This window comes from Leopardus geoffroyi, chromosome B1, assembly GCF_018350155.1.
Source record: "Leopardus geoffroyi isolate Oge1 chromosome B1, O.geoffroyi_Oge1_pat1.0, whole genome shotgun sequence".
Taxonomy (NCBI): Eukaryota; Metazoa; Chordata; class Mammalia; order Carnivora; family Felidae; genus Leopardus; species Leopardus geoffroyi.
This window is the reverse complement of record NC_059327.1, coordinates 131,841,942-131,856,405: the sequence shown is the minus strand read 5'-3', so window position 1 is coordinate 131,856,405 and position 14,464 is coordinate 131,841,942. Positions and strand designations below refer to the sequence as shown.

At 36.9% G+C, this 14,464-nt stretch overlaps 1 protein-coding gene and 1 pseudogene across 7 annotated transcripts in view; both read right to left on the bottom strand.

Moving 5' to 3' along the window:
- Positions 1-14,464, bottom strand: part of FAM13A (family with sequence similarity 13 member A) — a 362,868-nt gene that overhangs the window by 312,975 nt on the left and 35,429 nt on the right. The gene's annotated exons all lie outside the window — the stretch shown is intronic.
- LOC123583855 lies at positions 6,810-12,357 on the bottom strand (annotated as a pseudogene).

The following is a 14,464-nucleotide window of genomic DNA, read 5'->3' as shown; positions in this document are numbered from 1 at the left end:
GAGAGAAAATATTTGCAAATCATATCTGAAAATAGGTCAATATGTATAAAGAATTCACACAACTGAAGAGCAAAACAAAAAATCTGATTAAAAAAATGGGCAGAAGATCTGAATCGACATTTTTCCAAAGATGACAAATGGATGGCCAACAGGTACATGAAAAGATGCTCAACCTCACTAATCAGAGAAATACAAATCAAATGAGATATCACATCACATCTGTTAGAATGGCTATTTTAAGAGATATGTTAGAATGGCTATAAAATGAGATAACAAGTGCTAGCAAAAATGTGGTGAAGAAGTAACCCTTGTTTGCTCCTAGTAGGAATTTAAATAGGTGCAGCCACTATGGAAAACAGTATGGAAGTTCCTCAAAAAATTTAAAAAAGAACTACCATGTGAACCTGCAATTCTACTTCTGGGTATTTATCTGAAGAAGACAAAAATACTAATTCAATAAGATATGTGCACCTCCATGTTCATTGAAGCATTATTTGCAATAGCCAAGTCATGGAAACAATCTAAGTGTCCATCAAAGAATGAACGGATAAAAAAGGTGAGACACACACACATGGAATATTATTTAGCCTTAGGGATGAACGAGATCTTTCCATCTTTGACAATACTTATGGACCTTGAGAACATTACAGTAAATAAAATAAGCCAGACAGAGAAAGACAAATACTGCATGATCTCACTTTTATATGGAACCTTAACCAACAACTCATGAGCTCATAAATACAGAGAACAGATTGGCGGTTGCTAGATGTGAAGGGAGATCAAACGGTACAAATCCAGCTATAAAAATAATTAAGTCACGGGGATGTGAAGTACACCACGGTGGCTGCAATTAATAATGCTGTACTGCACATTTGAAAGTTGCTAAGAGAGTTTATCTTAGAAGTTCTCACCACAAAAGAAAAATTTTATAACTATGTATGATGACAGATGCAAACTAGACTTAATGTAGCAGTCACCTGGAAAGTTACGTAAATACTGAATCATTCCATTGTATACCTGAAACTAAAGTGTCCTATATCAACTATACCTCACTTAAAAAAGAAAATCTTCATGTCAAAGGAGGTCTCTCATGGGAGAAATTAAGACTCAAAAATATTTAACATTTATAGAAAGGTAAGGCTTAATCCAGAAAAGTTTTTTTTAACTGATTATGAAAATAAACATACTTAAAAGTATCTTGTATCATCTTGTGTCTCACAAATAAGTTCAACTAAAGCCTACAACTTAGGCAAAAAAGATTAAAAAGGTAAGTCCTTATATTATCTAAGGATTATATTATACTATATTACATTACCGAAATGTTCAAAAAAGGATTTAAAAAAACCCAATAAAAATCTTGTGAATTTTATCACTTCTAAAACCACACAGACTAAGAAAAGGATGAAGAAAAGTAACAGAAGACAGAAAACCTGTAAACTTCAATTTGTATGTAAGTGCTACTGAAGGGGAAGGTGGGGCAGGAAGTTTACTGCAGACATCACACCAGTACTGTGAGGAGGCTGGAGAGGTCCAGTGGGGATGCAGTAGTGAAAGGTCTTTAAAATCTCTTACAGTTTTTGTTTTAAACATATAGTACACTTTAAGAGGGAGATGAATGGAGCTCAATTGCTTAAAGAAAGAGGAAAGAAGGTGCAGAAAGTGCTACGGTAGCTACAAGGACATCAAAGGGGCAGATATCAAGAAGCACAGAAAAATACACTATCTATAGTGAATGCATTCCCTTGGAGAGCAAGTTTATGAAGAAAAGACAGCAGAGCCCTCCTAATGCAGGTTGGATTATGAGAGGCAAAGGAGAGATGGGCAAACAGAAGCCATGTTTAAGAAAACAGTCCTTTTGGCAGCAATGGAAAGAGTCCCAGGGCTGTGTAACTTGAAAAGCTGCCTTAGCCCTGATCACTACACCCCACAGGAGCCTCTTGCTACTGATATCACAAAAATCCATCTCATTGGAATATGAGTAAGAAAAAAGGAACATTACCAGCAACTATACAGAGACAGTACTTGAAAAAAAGTATAAAAAAGCATGACTTTCCTAAAATAACTCATCAGAAAAACCTTGCCAAGAAGCAGATGGAAATTGTAACCTAACAAACAGAACAAAATAGAATAAGGAAATGACACTAAAAGACAAGCAATAATAACATATAAATTTGATTTTATCAAAATTAACAACTTAAAAAGACAACCCACAGAACAGGAAGAAATACTTGCAAATCTTGTATGTGATAAGGAATTAATATCCAGACTATGTGAATTATTTCTAGCACTCAGCAGTCAAAAAACCAAACAATCCATTTCATAAATTGGGAAAAAAGCTGAATAGATATTTCTTAAAGACAATATACAGACGGTCAATAAGCACATGAAAAGATATTCAATATAATTAGGGAAATGTCAATCAAAACCACACTGATCACAAGCAGTAACCTCTGGCCATAGCAACTTCTTTCAAATAGGACTACTGACATGAGGGAAACAAAAGCAAAAATAAACTATTAGGACTTCATCAAAATAAAAAGCTTCTGCTCCCAACAAACAAGAGTCCAGGGCTGGAAGGCTTCCCAGAGGAATTGTACCAAACATTTAAAGAATTAATACCTATTCTTTTGAAGCTGTTCTTTTGAAATGGAAGGAAAACTTCCAAACTCATTCTATGAGGCCAGCATTACCTTGATTCCAAAACCAAAACCCCACTAAAAAGGAGAATTACAGATTAGTTTCCCTGATGAACATGGATAAAAAAATTATCAGTAAGATATTAGCAAATCGAATCCAACATACATTAAAAGAATTATTCATCACGATCAAATGGGATTTATCCCTGGGCTGCAGGGCTGGTTCAATATCTACAAATCAATGTGATACATCACATTATTAAAAGAAAAAATAAAAACATGATCCTCTCAATAAGTGCAGAAAAAGCATTTGACAAAATACAACATCTTGTCTTGATAAAAACCCTTAAGAAAGTAGGGATAGAAGGGACAAACCTCAATATCATAAAGGCCATATATCAAAGACCCACAGCTAATATTATCCTCAATGGGGAAAAACTGAGCACTTTCCCCCAAAAGTCAGGAACACGACAGGGATGTCCACTCTCACCACTGTTCAACATAGTATTGGAAGCCTTAACCTCAGCAATCAAACAAGAAGAAATAAAAGGCATCAACAAGGAAGAAGTCAAACTTTCATTCTTCACAGACAACATGATACTTCATGTGGAAAACTCACCAGCTAGAACTGATACATGAATTCAGCAAAGCTGCAGGATACAAAATCAACTTACAGAAATCTGTGGCATTTCTATACAATAATGAAGCAACAGAAAGAGAAATCAAGTAATCAATCCCATTTACAATTGCACCAAAAACCCTAAATACCTAGGAATAAGTCATAGAAAGTTTAGAAAAGAAATTGAAGAAGACACAAAGAAATGGAAAAACATTCCATGCTCATGGATTGGAAGACCAAGTATTGTTAAAATGTCGGTATTAACCCAAAGCACTCTACAGATTCAATACAATCCCTCCAAGTAACACCAGCATTCTTCACAGAGCCAGAACAAATAATTCTAAAAGTTGTATGGAACCAGAAAAGACCCTGAATAGCCAAAGGAATGTTGAAAAAGAAAACCAAAGCTGGAGGCATCACAATTCTGGACGTCAAGCTATAGTACAAAGCTGTAATTATCAAGACAATATGGTACTGGCACAGAAACAGACATGTAGATCATTGGAACAGAATAGAGGAACCAGATATGGAACAACAAATGTATGGCCAACTAATCTTGGACAAAGCAGGAGAGAATAGCCAATGGAAAAAAAGTCTTCTCAGCAAATGGTGCTGAGAGAACTGGAAAACAACATGCAGAAGAACGAACTGGGCCCACTTTCTTACACCACACACAAAAATAAAGTCAAAATGGATGAAAGACCTAAATGTAAGACAGGAAACCATCAAAATCCTAGAGAAAACAGGCAACAACCACTTTGACCTTGGCTGTAGCAACTTATTACCTGACATGGGACCTCATCAAGATAAAAACCTTCTGCAAAGTGAAGGAAACAAAGAGCAAAAGTAAAAGGCAACTGACGGGGAGAAGATATTTGCAAATAACATATTGGATAAAGGGTTAGCATCCAAAATCTACAAAGAACTTATCAAACTCAACACCCAAAAAATACATAATCCAGTGAAGAAATGGGAAAAGACATGAACACTTTTCCAAAGAAGACATTCCGATGGCTAATAAACACATGAAAAGATGCTCAACATCACTCATTACCAGGGAAATACATATCAAAACCACAATGATGTAACACCTCACACTATTCAGAATGTAAACAGTAAAATTAACAACTCAGGAGACAACAGATGTTGGCAAGGATGTGGAGAAAGGGCAACCCTTATGTTCTGCTGGTGGCAATGCAATCCGGTGCAGCCACTCTGGAGACCAGTATGGAGGGTCCTCAAAAAATTAAAAAATAGATCTACCCTATGTGCCAGCAATTGCACCACTAGGTATTTATCTAAAGGATGCAGAAATGCTGATTTAAAGGGGCACATGCACCTCTGTGTTTATAGCAGCACTCTTGGCAACAGCCAAAGTATAGAAAGAGCCCAATGTCCATCTACAGATGAATGGATAACAATGTGGTATGTATAAACAATGGAATATTGCTCAGTGATCAAAAAATGAAATCTTGCCATTTTCAACAACATGGACAGAGCTAGAGAGTATAATGCTAAGTCAATAAGTCAGAAAGACAAATACCATATGATTACACTTGTATGTCAAATTTAAGAAACAAAATAAATGAGCAAAGGGAAAAAAAGAGAGGGAGAAAAACCAAGAAACAGACTCTTAACTATAGAGAACAAACTGATGGTTACCAGAGGGGAGGTGTGGAGGGGTGTTAACTAGGTGATGGGGATTATGGAGTGCACTTGTGAGGAGCACCAAGTAGTATATGGAAGTGATGAATTACTATATTGTACACCTGAAACTAATATTACACCGTATGTTAACTGGAATTTAAATAAAAACTTAAAAAAAAAAAAGATGCAATGTTAAAAAAAAATAAAAACATCCTTCAAAAAATATATCAGGATCATTCAGCAATTTAACAAAAATAAAACAAACCCACAGTGAGATGTTGCTTCACATCCATTAAGATGGCTATTATTAAAAAACAAAAAAACAAAAACAAAAACAAAAAAAAAACCCAAAGGGGCACCTGAGTGGCTCAATCGGTTGAGTGTTGTATTCTTGATTTAGGCTCAGGTTATGATCCTAGGATTGTGGGATCTCGCTCTTAAATAAAAATCAAACAAAACAAAAAAACAAAAAAACTCAGAACAAGTGCTGACTAGGATGTAGAAAAATTGGAACCTTTTTTCATCACTGGTGGCAATGTAAAAATTGTATAGGACTATGAAAAACAGTGGGTTCCTCAAAAAAGTTAAATATAAAACTTCCATGTGATTCAGCAATTTCACTTCTGGGACTATTCCTTAAAGGCAATGACTCAGATACATGTACCCCTATGTTCACAGCAGCATTACTCATAATAGCCAAAAAGTAAAAATAATACAAATGTCCATCAACAGATGAATAAACAAAATGTGGGATGTATACACACAATGGAATATTACTCAGCTTTATAAAGGAATGAAATTCTGACACATGCTATAACACTGATGAAGTCTGAAGACATTATCAAAGTTAAATAAAACAGACACAAAAGGACAAAAAGTATGTTTTTACTTATAAGATACCTAGAATAGGCAGATTCACAGAAATAGGAAGTAGAACAATGGTTACCAGGGGCTGAGGGGGGAGGGAATGGGCGATTATTTAATGGGTAACAAGTTTATGTTGGAGATTATGCAAAGTTCTGAAAGTGGATATGTTGTTAAGGAGAGTTAAGGATTGTTACACAACATTATGAATGTGCTACTGCCGCTGAATTGACATCAAAAAATGGTTAAAATGGTAAATTTTCTGTTATGGACATTTTACCACAATTAAAAGTTAATGAATTTATTACAATAATGAAAAGATAGAAAGCAGAAATGCAAAAATGTAGGGAAGAGATAATCAGTCCAAGGAGAAATGTGATATGGAAACTGGCAGAATCATAAAGGGAAGAAAAAATATTTCAGAAATGAAGACTAAATTATAAAGAGCACAACAAAGGGGAACAGAAACCATTAATGGCCCAGTAAGGGATACAGAGGACATAAATGAGAAAAGTAGATATAATGAAACATTAAGAAATGAATGACAAGGATTTAAAAGATAACTACAGAAAATCAGTTTAATGAGCTCCAATATATGTGTTATTAGAGTCTTCAAAGAAGAAAACCAAATAATGGAGAATATTTAAAGAAATAATTTGGAGGGGTGCCTGGGTGGCTCAGTTGGTTAAGTGCCCAACTTTGGTTCAGGTCATGCTGTCACAGTTCAGGAGTTTGAGCCCCACATAGGGCAGAGCCTGCTTCGGATTCTGTTTCCCTCCCTCTCTCCCTCTCTGTCTCTCTCTCTGCCCCTTGCCTGCTAGTGCTCTTTCTCTCTCAAAATTAAATAAACATTAAAAAAAGCAGTAATTGATAAAAACTTTGTTTCAATTGAAGCCTTGAATCCACAAATTGAAAAGGCACACCTTAGACCCAGAACAGTCCACATGAAGATGTATTCTAGGGAAATTACTAGACTAACAATAAAGAGTCCTTTGGGCAGCCAAGTAAAAATGTCATAATAAGGAAAGAAAATAAGAGTGGCCTCAAACTAACAGACTGCCGTATTTAACATCAGAAGACAGTGGAATAAGACCTAAAAAATATTTAAGGAGAGACCACATGCGCCAAATTTAATAACCAGCTGTCCTTCAACTACAAAAGCTATAGTTTGAATATACAAAGGCTAAGAAAATATTATACACTTGAACCTTACTTGAGAAAACTATCCAAGGACAAATTTTAACCAATTAATAAAGGGCTGGGAAGACTTTGATGAAGTGACAAGCAAATAAATTTTTAAAAAGAAAAAAAAATTTAAATTTAAAAATTAATAATTTAAAAAATATAACCATGTTATATGAGGAAGGAATGAAGAACCTGGTATAATTACCCTCAAACGGGAAAATCTGAGGTCAAAACATTTCTAGATTTTAAAAGAGCTTCCATGTAGTTCAGAGGACAAAACTAGAAAGTGATAACTTAAACCAGTTATCTGGAGACAGGTTTTAAGACAAAAAGAAGAAATGATAGTCCCTTCTAAAGACAGAACAGATTTTCTCAGGAGGTGGTGAAGATCCTAACAATCAAAGATAGGCAAAAACAATGTGATGCTATTTGTCATCCATTCTACTAATGCAAATTTCTTTGAAAAGAGAAAATATTGGTAAGAAGCAGTGGATAATAAACTGGTTAAAATATCCGGAGGGCAATTTGGCAATGTTGAAGAAAAACTGGGACCTCCTTCCAGCCTGTCCTCCCTCTAGCCTGGTCTCCAAACACAGGGGAGTGGCAAGTAACAGTGAGCAAGACTCCTATCTTAGACAAATGGGACCTCTAGATATTCACAGTATATTGTTACTTGGGAGAAAAAAGAATTCTATGAAACTAATGTCAAGTCTAATCTGTTTTTATAACTATAGGTTCATAGAAAAATGAACCTATAGGACATAAGCACACATAGTACGTGTTTATTTCTGTTACAGAATCTTATTATTTACTTACTTCTATTTCCTAAATTTTATACACTAGACATGTATCACTGTTATACCAGGAAAAATGAAGGTTATCATAAAAAGTTAAATTCTCTATATAAAATGAAGTCAAGACCCACTGCTGACTTCCTGTGATAAAACACAGGGATCTATCTGCAAATGATCTCCCAAACAAAACAATACGAAGGTAAACAAAATTGCCAGAACAGTCATTTTAGGGATCTAGAAACTGACCAAAGGAAAACAAACAAATTGAGAGACACTTATTTGTGAAAAACTGATGAAATTTAGTAAAGAATAATGGGAGTTTGTGGCACTCTTGCCTGGGCCTACACCCTACTCCTCCTACCCCTCTGGTGGGGTTGCCACAACAGTAATGAAACCATCAGCTTTGGTGCTGGCTGAATTGATCTGAAGGACAGGACAAAACCCTTCACTCCCAGTAATATATCTGATAAAGGACTTGTACTGATAATATATAAAAAGAACTCTCTTACAACTCAAGAAGAACAACCCAATAAAGAATGGGCAAAAGACATGGATATTTAACCAAAGAAGACATACAAATGGGTAATATGTATATGAAAAATGTCTAGCATTATTAGTCATTAAGAAACAGCATCACAAATTCACTAGAATGGCTAGGAAAATAAAAAGATAACAATACCATATGCTGGCAAGGATGTGGAGAAACTAGGATTCTCATATACACAATGAGAATGTAAAATGATGCAATCATTTTGGAAAAATTTTGGCAATTTCTTAAAACATTAAACATAAATTTAGAATATGATCCAGCAATTCCACTCCTAGGTCCCTATCTGAGAGAAATAAAATACATTGTCACACAAAGACTTGTGTACAAATGTTCGTAGCAGCATTATTCATAATAGTTGGAAATAACCCAAATGTCTATGAACCGATGAATAAGTGAACAAAATGTGATATGCAATAGAGTATTATTTGGCACTTAAAAAGGAATAAAATACTGATGCATGCTACAACATGGATGAACCTCAAGAATATTATGCTAAGTGGAGTGTCTGGGTGGCTCAGTCAGTTGAGCGTCCAACTTTGGCTCAGGTCATGATCTTGTGGTTCATGAATTCCATCCCTGCACTGGGCTCGCTGCTGTCAGTACAGAGCCTGCTTCAGATCCTCTGTCCCCCTCTATCACTCCCCAGCTTACGCTCTCTCAAAAATAACATTAGAAAAAAAAGAATATTATGTTAAGTGAAATAAGCCAGTCACAGAACATATATTTTATGATTCCATTGATATGAAATGTCCAGTAAAGGTAAATGTACAGAAATATTTAGTTAACATTTAGAAAATAGTAAATTAGTAGTTAGTTGTCTGAGGTTTGGGTGGGGGCAGAGGGGCAGAGGAAGGGAGGACAGATTGTGGGAATGGAACTAATTGTAAATGGGCACAAGGGATCTTACTGAGGTGACAGAATGTTTCAGAACTAGGTTGTGGTGCTACTCACACAATTGGTAAATTTGCTGAAAATTATTATATTGTATATTGTCTTTTTTTTATTAAAAAAATTTTTTTCATGTTTATTTTTGAGAGAGAGAGACAGAGCATGTAAAGGGGAGGAGCAGAGAGATAGGGAGACACAGAATCAGAAGCAGGCTCCAGATTCCCAGCCGTCAGCCCAGAGCCTGACGCAGGGCTTGAACTCAAACTGCAAGATCATGACCTGAGCCGAAGTCAGATGCTTAACCAACTGAGCCACCCAGGCATCCCTGTATATTTTCAATAAGTATACTTTATGGTATGTAAATCACACTTCAAAAATGCTGTTAAAAACATAGAAAAGAAAGTGCTTAATAACTTTTTGCCAAAATAAGTCTGTGTATCAGTAGAAAGAATATACTGACGTCAAAATGCTTTTCCACATTCTTCATTTTTTAAATAATTTTATTTTTATTTATTTTTAAAAGTTTTTTTTAATATGAAATTTATTGTCAAATTGGTTTCCATACAACACCCAGTGCTCATCCCAACAAGTGCCCTCTTCAATGCCCATCACCCACTTTCCCCTCCCTCCCACCCCCCATCAACCCTCAGTTTGTTTTCAGTTTTTAAGAGTCTCTTATGATTTGCCTCCCTCCCTTTTTTTCCCCCCCTTACCCTCCCCCATGGTCTTCTGTAAAGTTTCTCAGGATCCACATAAGAGTGAAAACATATGGTATCTGTCTTTCTCTGTATGACTTATTTCACTTAGCATAACACTCTCCAGTTCCATCCACGTTGCTACAAAAGGCCATATTTCATTCTTTCTCATTGCCAAGTAGGATAAATTTCTTTATCCATTTGTCAGTTGATGGACATTTAGGCTCTTTCCATAACTTGGCTATTGTTGAAAGTGCTGCTATAAACATTGGGGTTCAAGTGTCCCTATGCATCAGCACTCCTGTATCCCTTGGATAAATTCCTAACAGTGCTATTGCTGAGTCATAGGGTAGATCTATTTTTAATTTTTTGAGGAACCTCCAAACTGTTTTCCAGAGCGGCTGCACCAGTTTGCATCCCCACCAACAGTGCAAGAGTGTTCCCGTTTCTCCACATCCTCGCCAGCATCTATGGTCTCCTGATTTGTTCATTTCAGCCACTCTGACTGGCGTGAGGTGATAGCTCAGTGTGGTTTTGATTTGTATTTCCCTGATGAAGAGTAACGTTGAGCATCTTTTCATATGCATGTTGGCCATCTGGATGTCTTCTTTAGAGAAGTGTCTATTCATGTCTTCTGCCCATTTCTTCACTGGATTATTTGTTTTTCGGGTGTAGAGTTTGGTGAGCTCTTTATAGATTTTGGATACTAGCCCTTTGTGTGTCCAATATGCCATTTGCGAATATCTTTTCCCATTCCGTTGGTTGCCTTTTAGTTTTGTTGATTGTTTCCTTTGCAGTGCAGAAGCTTTTTATCTTCATGAGGTCCCAATAGTTCATTTTTGCTTTTAATTCCCTTGCCTTTGGGGATATGTCAAGTAAGAAATTCCTGCGACTGAGGTCAGAGAGGTTTTTTTCCTGCATTCTCCTCTAGGGTTTTAATGGTTTCCTGTCTCACATTCAGGTCCCTCATCCATTTTGAGTTTATTTTTGTGAATGGTGTAAGAAAGTGGTCTAGTTTCATTCTTATGCATGTTGCTGTCCAGTTCTCCCTGCACCATTTGTTAAAGAGACTGTCTTTTTTCTATTGGATGTTCTTTCCTGCTTTGTCAAAGATTAGTTGGCCGTACGTTTGTGGGTCTAGTTCTGGGGTTTCTATTCTATTCCATTGGTCTATGTGTCTGTTTTTGTGCCAATACCATGCTGTCTTGATGATTACAGCTTTGTAGTAGAGGCTAAAGTCTGGGATTGTGATGCTTCCTGCTTTGGTCTTCTTCAATATTACTTTGGCTATTCGGGGTCTTTTGTGGTTCCATACAAATTTTGCCTGGAACACCCTTCTCCTCAGATTTGGCTTCTAAGGCTGCTGCGGCCTTATCCATCTGGAGTTTGTAATTCCTGGCCTGATGAAAAATGGTGTTCCAGTGCATGGTCTTTGCATATGGGTTCACCTTCAACACGATTCTCAGGTTTTCAGTGGATTCTTCTTGAAGACTCTGCGATGAATCTTCTTGCGTGGTGCTCGGAGGGCTTTCTGGATCTCAGGGCTCTTCAAGATTCTGCTAAGGTCTGTATTAAGCATCTTATGCATGGAAAGGTTGTAGTTACTCTTGAGGAAGGCAGCCTTATGCCATGTGCCATAGAAACCATCCAACTTGCGGAAAGAACTTTCAGTCCAGATGCAGAAACGTCCCACATGCCCCCCAGGAGTAAGTTTCAAATGTTCAGTTTGCTTACATTAAGCAAAGTAATTCTGGGGATGTTTCTGAAGGCCTTGATGATACCATTGTCCTCATTATAGATGATGCAGGGTCCCCTATGCTGGATACAACAACGGTTTCTCATTTTGCCCTTGCCAGCTTTCATTCGCTGAGAGGCATAGACCTTTTTGATATCATTCCAGGCTTTAAGTTTCTTAAGAAGCAAAATGGCTCCTTGGTCTTCTTGTAGCCTTCAACTTTATCTTCAACCACCAAAGGAAGTTCTGGAACCTTCTCAATACGATGACCTTTAGACATGACCAGTGCTGGTAAGGCTGAGGCAGCCAGGGCAGAGCAGATGGCATATCGCTTCTGTGTTGTGTTCACTCTGCGGTGCCAATGGCTCCAGGTTTTGGTTGGTGCGAACATGCGGCCCCCTTGACACATATTTCCAAAATGGTGAGTCCAGAATGGTGAGTCCTACCACCTCGAACTCTAGGAATTCGAGCCATGGCTCTGCCAGTACCCCAAGACTCAGCACTGGTTTGATGACCTGCTAATTCACTGACAGCATATGGCTGTTGTTTTTGCACAAGCTGGTGTGAACAAAGTTCACGATATCTGGCTGAATGGGAGCCTTGAATACAGCAGGCGGAGTAACATTTTTGCCAGATGACTCCCCCTTTTTGGAGTACACGGATATCAATCGATGAGCACACGCCATTGCGGAGAGAGAAGAGGGCCACACTCCTCGACATTCTTCATTTTAATAGCACACATTATCGCTCTTCAGTAATTCTAGACAAAATAGGTAAATTCTGCAACGGGTCACTTTTAAGTAATTACTGATTCTATACCAATATATAAAAAAAATCTGAAAGCACAGAATCATTGTGGTGCTTAGAATCCCTTGGTTATCTGGGGACACTTGTCTGGCTCAGTCTGTGAAGCATGCAACTCTTGATCACAGGGTGTGAGTTCAAGCCCTGCATGCGTGGAGCTTACTTAAAAAAAATAAATATATTAAAAATAGAAAAGAATTCCTTGGTTATTTGGAGAAAGAGGGGACAGTTCTTAACGTCACTAATGTTAAACCTTTTGTTCATCATTGTTGTCAGTCTTAGCATAGCCAAGGAGGATTTAAACAGAAGAGAAGGGTCTTGCAGGAGATTGCTGTGAGTCGAATTTGAAAAATGCTCTTGCAAAGGCTATTCCTGCCATTGTTTCTCAACAAGTTTAGTGAAATGTAAAGCCAGAAACAGAAGGATGCTTTTTAAGAAGTTACAAAGACTCAACTAAAGTTAAAGAAGTAATATGATAAGAACTACAGTGTTAAAAACATTTCATTTTTGGAAAAATTAAGACCAAAACATATAGCTTCAGAAAACCCAAATGGGCTTAAAACCAATGCTGCATATTAGTACTTGCAGGCCTACCTGAATTATTTACAGTGTAAAACACAGAAATAAAGATTTGTGTATAAGATCATTTATTTACATTTTAACTAAAACTAGTTTCTTAAATATTAAAGGAATCTCTTGAAATTAAGACCAAAAGTAAATTACTATCATTGATAAGACAATTTTACATCAAAATTCTCCTTGAACTGTTTTTCTTTAGCTTTTCCACTGCTATTCTACATTTTTTCTAGAATGAGCCATTCAACTGAGTTCTATTGTAGAATTTCAATTTATATCTTTTTTCATAGTAAAAATTTAGCAATCTTGTAATAATATCCTCTGTTTCATTTATACACACACACACACACACACACACACACACACACACGCACACTTAACAGCTTATTAAGACTTCATTTACCAGTTAAAATCTGGGACCTAGCTTTATTATTAAGATCATGGAATTCTGCCTTCAGCTTTGGACAATCATCCAGTCCTCCACATAGAGGAAGCCCTAACTGAAAGAAGGATAAGGGTTAAAAGACCTATGTGTGCTAAATTTCCAAAAGTCTTACAAACTGGCTGAGAGCTACCAATTCTGGGAAGTACACACTGATTCAGAGAATCCTAGGACATTGCAAGGATACCTCACCTATAACTCTAATTCCATGACTTTCCTATGACAAGTCAACCCATGACTACTCATCCTCTTCTTTCTTACTTGTGGTGATGGAGCACTGACCACCTCATGAGACAACCAGCTCAATTTTTAGATACTGCAATCTTTAGACACTTCCTTCTACTTGGTCAAACTTTTTCATTACATTCTACCCAGCTCTAGTCTGCCCTATGATGTGCAGGGAAAGTCTATATCCTCCTATATATTAGACAATTTCAAGTAATTTATATATTTCAAAATGTATCTGTAAAAAAACTATAGACATTCAAATATTCAGTGCCTTCATGATTATAAACTAATCATTATTTAGTCTAGACAGCTACCATTCCATTTTTTGAGTAGTCTTTATTCTTTATTATTATTTTTTTTAATGTTTATTTATTTTTCAGAGAGACAGACACAGAGCACGGGCAGGGGAGCGGGAGCGAGAGCGAGAGCGAGAGCGAGAGCGAGAGAGAGAGAAAGAGAGAGAGAACGAACCCAAAGCAGGCTCCAGGCTCTGAGCTGTCAGCACAGAGCCTGATGCAGGGCTCGAACCCCACTGACCACGAGAGCACAACCTGAGCTGAAGTTGGGATGCTTAACTGACTGAGCCATCAGGTGCCCTGAGTCGTCTTCATTCATAATAATTTAAATATATGCAGTCAATCAAAACTCAAACATGAGAGTTTAAACTACGAAGTCTCCCTATCCCAGTTACTATGTTTCCTTGCAAAAGTTTTCTATGCCTAATTAAGGATATGCATTTTATTTTTAAAAAGGAAAATATAACTATACACTATTGTGTATTTATGCACATAGTTTTTGTTA